Source organism: Phoenix dactylifera, chromosome 10, assembly GCF_009389715.1.
Source record: "Phoenix dactylifera cultivar Barhee BC4 chromosome 10, palm_55x_up_171113_PBpolish2nd_filt_p, whole genome shotgun sequence".
Lineage (NCBI taxonomy): Eukaryota > Viridiplantae > Streptophyta > Magnoliopsida > Arecales > Arecaceae > Phoenix > Phoenix dactylifera.
The window spans coordinates 13,108,089-13,116,572 of record NC_052401.1 but is presented as its reverse complement, the minus strand read 5'-3'; the positions used below and the strand labels follow the sequence as shown (position 1 = coordinate 13,116,572).

General features: G+C 54.8%; 1 non-coding gene across 1 annotated transcript; it reads right to left on the bottom strand.

The window, feature by feature from the left end:
• Positions 1-247: 247 nt before the first annotated feature.
• Positions 248-356, bottom strand: LOC120112275. The gene has a single exon (XR_005513751.1). It is a non-coding gene; the product is annotated as a small nucleolar RNA R71 (small nucleolar RNA).
• Between the last annotated feature and the right edge of the window lie 8,128 nt (positions 357-8,484).

Here is an 8,484-nt window from a genome sequence, read left to right as displayed (position 1 = left end):
TTGCTGCCCAAGTTTCATGGGTTAGAGTCCGAAAGTCCGTATCTTCATTTAAAGGATTTTGAAGAATTGAGCATTACATTTAGAGTGCCAAACGTCACCGAGGATGTCCTCAAGTTGACATTGTTTCCTTTCTCTCTAAAGGATAAGGCCAAAACATGGCTAAACTCTTTGCGACCTAGATCAATAAGAACTTGGCAAGATATGCAGAGAAAATTTTTAAAGAAGTTCTTCCCCACACAAAGGACCAACTTTTTGAAAAGACATATCAGCAATTTCCAACAAAAAGATAATGAAACATTTTATGAATGTTGAAAAAGATTTAAAGACCTTCTTCTCTCATGCCCTCATCACGGATTCGAAACTTGGAGAACCATTAGCTTCTTTTATGAAGGTTTATCTCCACAGTTGAAATAGTTTGTAGAGACCATGTGCAATGGTAGATTTTTAAAAAACAACCTGATGAGGCATGGGAATATTTGGATTTCCTTGCTGAGACTGCCCAACTTTGGGATAACGGGGATAGAAACACCAAGTCTTTACCTAAGCCTACTAGCTCTGTACAGGGACGCCTTTACAACCTCAAAACTGAGGATGATCTTCATGCTAAAATGGCAGCCCTCACTAGAAAAGTAGAAGAAATTGAGCTTAAAAAGGTTGAGCCTGTCAAGACTATAGAGCTTAGAAACGAGTATTGTGGTATCTGCGATATGTCGGGTCATACCACTACAGATTGCCCCACCATACCGGCATTCAAAGAAGTCTTGCACGATCAAGCAAATGCTATGAACTCCTACCAAAAGCCTTATAACGATCCATACTCGAATACCTATAACCCTGTGTTAGGGGAAAAACCCTAAGTCATATATCCACAGAGGCGCTCGGCCGAAGAGCGCCGACCGAAAAGCTGCTCGGCCAAGAAGTGCCGACTGAAAAGCCACTCGGCCGAAGAGCGCCGACCGGAAAGCTGCTCGGCCAAAGGATGCCGACAAGGAAGGCGCTCGACTAGAGGGCGTCGACCAGAGCGCGCGCCAAGAGGTGCCCCACCCAAAGCTGCTCGGTTAGAAAGTGCCGACCAAAGACAGCGCCAAGGCGCTCTGCTAGAAGGTGCTCGCCTAAAGGGCGCCGACCAGGAGTACTCAAAGCAGCCCCGCCACAGGGCGCCCCATTGGGCGATCAGCTCGGCTCGGCACCCTTGCCGAGCCGATGCCTTAACCAAATGTTCAACCTCCGTCTAAAGTCCAAGGGACTTGACAACTCCTACGGCTTGCGACCTGCCACTATCTCCAAGCCATCAAGGCATAAGATCTCCTCAGGCGTTCGGCACGACCTGCCATTAATGCATGAGACTCCCTCAAGTCTCCGATGCACTCAGGCATTTAATGAACACGGCCCAAGACGATCTCCGAATCACTGAACCATCAGAGCGCATGGCTCTACCTGACCGCCGGCTCATTCGGTAATAAATGCACTTACCATCCACAGATCCCAGGCCCGCTACGGCCGGCGGTTCAACCACTCCAACAGGTCCGATCGACCGTGACAACTCCCTGATTCCGGTCTGATCCGGTCCCGTTCTCCATTACGCCATTAATGGGCCACATGGTGCCCAATTATTACAAAACAGGACAAACCTCCTGTCACCTCCCAGGTAACAAAAATCCTCCTATAAAAGGAAACCTGGAGGAAAAAGTGAGGGGGACCAAACGCAAGAGAAAAAAACCCGGAGCTGGAGAGAACCCTCCTAGACCGGGGGAAAAAGGAAGAAAACAGCACAGACACAATTGAACACAAGATTCTGTCTTCTCCACATACTCTCTCCCCTGCTCTCTCCACATACTTGCCCCCTCTGACTTAGGCATCGGAGGGCCGGCGCCGGGGAGCCCGGCCACCGGCTTTTTTGCAGGACAGGACAGGACTGGACGCACCACCCCTCTTCGGACGCTCCCACACCCCTCGGTGGAGGACGCAGCCAGCCGGCGCACCACCGTCCGCCCCCTGCAGCAGCGGAGCTCCTCTTTCCCCGGCTTCACGGTGGCCCCCGGGTCCAATTTCCAGCAACAGTTGGCGCTAGAGGAAGGGCCCGAGTTCGCTACCATGAAGCTAAGAAGCAAAGGGGCTTCCAACGCCTCTCGACGTCCTCCACCAAGCCCAGAATGTTCCGTTCGGAACTCACCACCCCCGGTTGAGCCAGCACCTCAAGTTCAACCGGAACAATTTGATGCCCTGGTGCAGCAAGTGCAGGCGTTGGCTACCGCCGTCCAAAGTTTGCAACCCAGGGGCATCCCAGCAGCACCGCCTCCCCCGGCTCCAGTTCAACTGGAGTCCAAAGTTTCCTCTTCGAGGTCAGGACTTTCAAGTCCAGGCCTCCCTCTGGAGAGAGCACCCAGTCAGAAATCACGGAGGCTGGCCACAGCCTTCAGAAGCTGAGTCGGTTCCAGGGCAACCTGCGCCCGGAGGAACTGCTGTAGCGATCCTCCAGAATGATGAACTCGACAAGAAGGTCGAAAAGCTGGAGCGCCAAATCCAGGCACTCCACGGGAGAAAATCGGGACGTAACGGTGACTTCGAGTTCAATACGAAGTCGCCCTTCTCCCAGGAGATTGAAGATGAACCGGTTCCCCTCCGGTTCAAGATGCCCCAGGTGGAGCCTTACAACGGCAAGGCAGATCCCTTTGACCACCTGGAGAGTTACCGGGTCTTAATGGCCCTACAAGGAGCCTCGGAAGCCATGATGTGCAAGGCTTTCCCGGCGACACTCCGAGGACCAGCCCGGCTTTGGTTTACCGGGCTGAAGCCGAGTACTGTCTCTTCCTTTGAGCAGCTCGGCAGACAATTTGCTGGCAACTTTGCCGCCAGCCAGCCCCAGCGGCGAACATCTGACTCCCTCCTTGATATCAAACAAAAGGAGGGAGAATCCTTCAAGGAATACTTGGACCGGTTCACCGCTGCAACATGGGAAGTCCGGGAGCTTGACCAGTCAATCGCCATGTCGGCGCTGAAGACTGGAGCCCGGTCCTACAGATTCCTCTTCTCGATTGAGAAGAATTTCCCAGCGGACCTTACAGAAATGTTCGCTCGAGCCCGGAAGTATGCCAAGGCTGAGGAAGCCGTGGCCGTCAGGCAGGGCGGGACCGAGCAGAACCCCAAGAAGAGGCGCCGTGAGGAACGCAGCCGACCCAGAAGCCCGTCTCCACGACGAGCTAAGAATCCGCCCCGCCCGAAAAGTCCGCCTCGGTTGAGAGGACCGCCGCAGCAGAGGTCACTCCGCCCGAGGTTCCCACTGTAGGCCCGTGCACCTGAAGGGAGGTATGAAGAGTATACTCCCCTCAATGCTCCTCGGGCTGAAATCCTCATGGAGATTGAGAGTCGGGATTGCATCCGGCTCCCCCCTCCAAAGCCAGACACCAGAATCCGGCGTGATCTCCGGAAGTATTGCCGTTTTCACCGGGATCACGGCCATGATACCGAGGATTGTTATCAGCTCCGAAATGAGATCGAAGCACTCATTCACCGAGGGGTGCTTGATCGGTTTGTACAAGGCCGGCGTGAAGGAAAGAAGCCAGCCGAAGGAGCAGCACAGCCTGAAGGTTCTAATGCCAACAGGCCCATCGCCGGCGTCATCAACACTATCCGAGGAAGGACCTCGGCTGGGGAAGCCTCAGGGGAAGGAGCCTCCTCGAAGCGCCCGCGCACCTCTGAAGCCATCTCCTTCTCAGATGACGATCTAGAGGGAGTCGAAACTCCCCATGATGATGCCATGGTCATCTCCATGATCATAAATAAATTTGATGTAAAACGCATCCTGGTTGATAATGGAAGTTCGGCGAATGTTTTGTATTTTGATGCTTATTGTAAAATGGGGATGACAAAAGAACAGCTACGGAGGATGAATGCTCCGCTAGTTGGATTCACTGGGGATTCAGTCCCAGTAGAGGGCGAGATCGACCTTCTGGTCACAGCCGGGCTCGCCCCTCGTGAAAGTACCGTGGGTATGAGCTTCCTTGTGATACGCCTGCCCTCGGTTTACAACGCCATCCTTGGAAGGCCAGGACTCAACGCCCTCCGAGCAGCGGTCTCAACTCACCACCTGCTGATGCGATTCCCCACCAGCCAGGGAGTCGGTGAAGTCCGAGGGGACCAAATGGTGGCAAGGCGATGCTACCTAGCGACCCACGAGGCAAGACGACCAGCCGAGGTGCCCGCCCCAACGACTGACCAGCCCTCAACTGAAGTTATGGAGGCACGGGTCAACCCCCAGAAAGAGCGGGTAGAGCCTGGTGAGTTGTTAGTTCAAGTTCCCTTACGAGAGAACTTTCCCGAGCTAACCGTGCAGATCGGCTCTGGCCTCGGCGAAAACGAGAGGAGTTGCCTCGTCGACTTCCTACGGGACAATATGGATGTCTTCGCTTGGTCGCCTGTAGATATGCCGGGGATAGACCCGGAAGTCATGGTCCACCGGCTTCAGGTGAAGCCGACCTGCAAGCCCGTGCGGCAAAAGAAGCGAGGCGCCGCCCCTGAACGACAACGAGCAGCGGCCGAGGAGGTCGGCAAGCTCCTTGAAGCCGGTTTCATCCGGGAGATATCCTACCCGGAATGGCTCGCCAATGTGGTCCTCGTCAAAAAAGCTAGCGGAAGGTGGCGCATGTGCGTGGACTACACCGACCTGAATAAAGCCTGCCCGAAGGACAGCTTTCCACTTTCCAGCATTGACCAGCTCGTTGACTCCACCTCGGGTCACGAGCTGCTGGCATTCATGGACGCCTTTTCCGGATATAACCAGATCCGCATGGCGCCAGAAGACGAGGAAAAGACAGCCTTCATCACCGACGGGGGAACCTACTGCTACAAAGTGATGCCATTCGGTCTAAAAAATGCCGGGGCGACTTATCAAAGGCTGGTCAGCCGGATCTTCAAAGACCAAATAGGCCGAAACATGGAGGTCTACGTGGATGACATGCTGGTGAAAAGTAAAGCGGCGCAAGACCACATAGCCGACCTCAATGAAGCATTCTCCACACTCCGAAAGTACCAGATGAAGCTCAACCCAGCTAAATGTGCATTCGGGGTCACCTCCGGCAAATTCCTCGGCTTCATCATTACACAACGAGGAATCGAGGCCAATCCAGAGAAGATCCGAGCCCTCCAAAGGATGACGCCTCCCAGGACGGTCAAGGAGGTACAGCGGCTCACGGGCCGAGTGGCAGCCCTCGGGAGGTTTATCTCCCGCTCGGCCGAGCGCTGCCTTCCATTCTTTGCAGCCCTCAAGAAGCCGAAGAACTTTTTGTGGTCGGACGAGTGCCAGCAATCTCTTGAAGAGCTCAAGCACCTGCTGGCTTCCCCTCCCCTACTCACGAAGCCTCAACAGGGTGAGCTCCTCTACTTGTATCTAGCTGTCTCCCCTGTAGCAGTAAGCTCGGTCCTGGTCCGAGAGGAGGGGAAACTTCAGAAACCGGTGTACTACACCGGCCGGGTCTTAAGGGATGCTGAGACCCGATACTCCAAGCTTGAGAAGACCGCCTACGCTTTGGTCATCTCAGCTCGGAGGCTCCGACCCTACTTCCAAGCTCACACAGTGGCTGTGCTGATTGACCAGCCGATCAAGCAGATCCTGCAGAGATCAGATCGTGCGGGTCGGATCACTAAATGGGCCATTGAGCTTGGGGAGTTCGACATTGAGTACCGGCCCAGACCGGCGATCAAAGCACAAGCACTCGCAGACTTTATAGTCGAGTGCACCATACCAGATGAGGTCGAGCCTGAACCTGAGCCACCGTTGGAACAGACCCCAAGTTTGACATGGACTCTACATGTCGATGGCTCTTCAAACTCGGGGGGTAGTGGAGCAGGATTTATTCTCACCAGCCCGGAGGGGGTGGTCGCCGAGCAGGCCCTGCGCCTCGAGTTTTCTGCTTCCAATAATATAGCGGAGTATGAAGCACTCGTCGCCGGGCTTAAGCTAGCCAAAGAGCTAGGAGTGAAGGACTTGAAGGCCTTCAGTGATTCGCAGCTCGTCGTCAACCAAATTGTGGGCGACTTCGAAGCTAGAGACCCAACCATGCAGAAGTATCTCCAGAAGGTACGGGATCTCGCCTCGACCTTGGACTCTTTCCACATTCAACATATTGCCAGGTCGGAAAATCTCAGAGCCGACCAGCTATCAAAGATGGCGTCCTCTCGCATGAGCGAGCTTCCCAAAGAGGCAGTCCTGGAATATCTCCAAAAGCCCAGCACGGACGAGACCGAGCAGACCCTCTGCACCGAGCTCGAGCCAAGCTGGATGGATGGACTCATCAGCTATCTGCAAGACGAAACTCTCCCTGCTGATGTACGAGAGACTCGCCGATCAAGCGCCTCGCCACCCGATACATACTATACAAGGGAAAGCTCTATCGGAAATCCTTCACCTCTCCCCTTCTCAGATGCCTTCGCCCAACGGAAGCTAATTATGCCCTGCGCGAAGTCCACGAAGGAATTTTGGAAACTATCTGGGAGGACGAGCCTTGGCCCATAAAATTCTGCGCCAAGGGTATTATTGGCCGACACTCCAGAAGGATGCTATGGATTTCGTCAAGAGATGCGACCGGTGCCAAAGGAACGCCAACGTTCAGCGCCGGCCCTCGGCTCTTTTGACTTCTATCAGCTCCCCTTGGCCTTTTGCCCAGTGGGGAATTGACATCCTCGGGCCATTTCCTCTGGCCACCGGGCAAAGGAAGTTCCTGGTCGTCTCCATCGACTACTTCACTAAGTGGGTGGAAGCTGAGCCCCTCGCCCGGATAACCGAACAGAAGATGCGGGATTTCGTTTGGAAGTCCATCATTTGCAGATTCGGGCTTCCCCGCATCCTTATCTCTGATAATGGCCGCCAATTCGACAACATCCATTTCAGAGAGTTCTGCTCCGAGCTTGGCATTGACCACCGCTTCACCTCGGTCGCGCATCCTCAGACAAACGGAGAAACCGAGGTAACAAATCGTACTATTTTGCAGGGTCTCAAAACCAGGCTCGACAAATCCAAAGGACAATGGGTCGAAGACCTATACAATGTCCTGTGGGCTTACCGGACTACGTTCCGCGTCCCCACCGGCGAGACTCCCTTCAACCTGACATATGGGACGGAGGCCGTCATTCCACTAGAGATTGGGCTCCCCTCTCCAAGAGTCGAGCACCACGATGCTAGCTCCAACTCTTCGCAGCTCAGAGGCAACCTCGACTTGATCGAGGAAACAAGGGAGGTCGCCCGAGTGCGTATGGCGAGGTACCAACAAAAGACAGCTCAGTACTACAACGCCAGGGTCAAAGTCAAATCTTTCAGACCAGGGGACCTTGTCCTAAGAAGAGCTGAAACCTCCCGACCAACTGAGCAAGGAAAGTTGGCCCCGAATTGGGAGGGACCATACCGAGTCACGCGCATTCGCCGACCCGAAACTTATCAATTGGAGTCTCTAAATAGGACTCCCATTCCGCGGAGCTGGAGCTCTGAAAATCTCCGCGTGTACCACCAGTAGAACCCTAAGGGGTCCCTCATTATTCAACCATTAAATTCCATTCTATGAATTTCACTCTATGAATTTCATTTCACGATAAACTGATGGTTTGCGGACTTATTCCGAGCTCACCAATTTTCTTGATTATCCCATGGCATCAGGTTTATTCTTCTTCCCTAACCACGGTTGGGATGCCCTGATACCTCGGGATGGAGTACCTGCGTGGACTCCCTGAAGATGTCCATGAGTTTATGGTGCGCTCTCCATCAGCGAGCTCGGCTCGTTCTCCTACCCTGACCACGGTCAGGATGCCCCGAGACGTCGGGATGCCCCGATCCGTCGGGATGCCCCGGCTATAGGGACGCCCGAGACGTCGGGATATGAGTAGCGGTCCTCTCTGACCGGACGAGCTCGGCTCGTGCTCCATCGGCTATGAGTTAGCGGTCCTCTCTGACCGGACGAGCTCGGCTCGTGCTCCATCAGCTATGAGTTAGCGGTCCTCTCTGACCGGACGAGCTCGGCTCGTGCTCCTACCCTGACCACGGTCAGGATACCCTGAGACGTCAGGATGCCCCAATACATTGGGATGCCCTGCCACAACGGGATGCCCTGACCACGGTCAGGATACCCTGAGACGTCAGGATGCCCCAATATATTGGGATGCCCTGCCACAACGGGATGCCCCGATCCGTCGGGATGGCCCGAGACGTCGGGATATGAGTAGCGGTCCTCTCTGACCGGACGAGCTCGGCTCGTGCTCCATCGGATATGAGTAGCGGTCCTCTCTGACCGGACGAGCTCGGCTCGTGCTCCATCGGCTATGAGTTAGCGGTCCTCTCTGACCGGACGAGCTCGGCTCGTGCTCCATCGGCTATGAGTTAGCGGTCCTCTCTGACCGGACGAGCTCGGCTCGTGCTCCATCGGCTATGAGTTAGCGGTCCTCTCTGACCGGACGAGCTCGCCTCGTGCTCCATCGGCTATGAGTTAGCGGTCCTCTCTG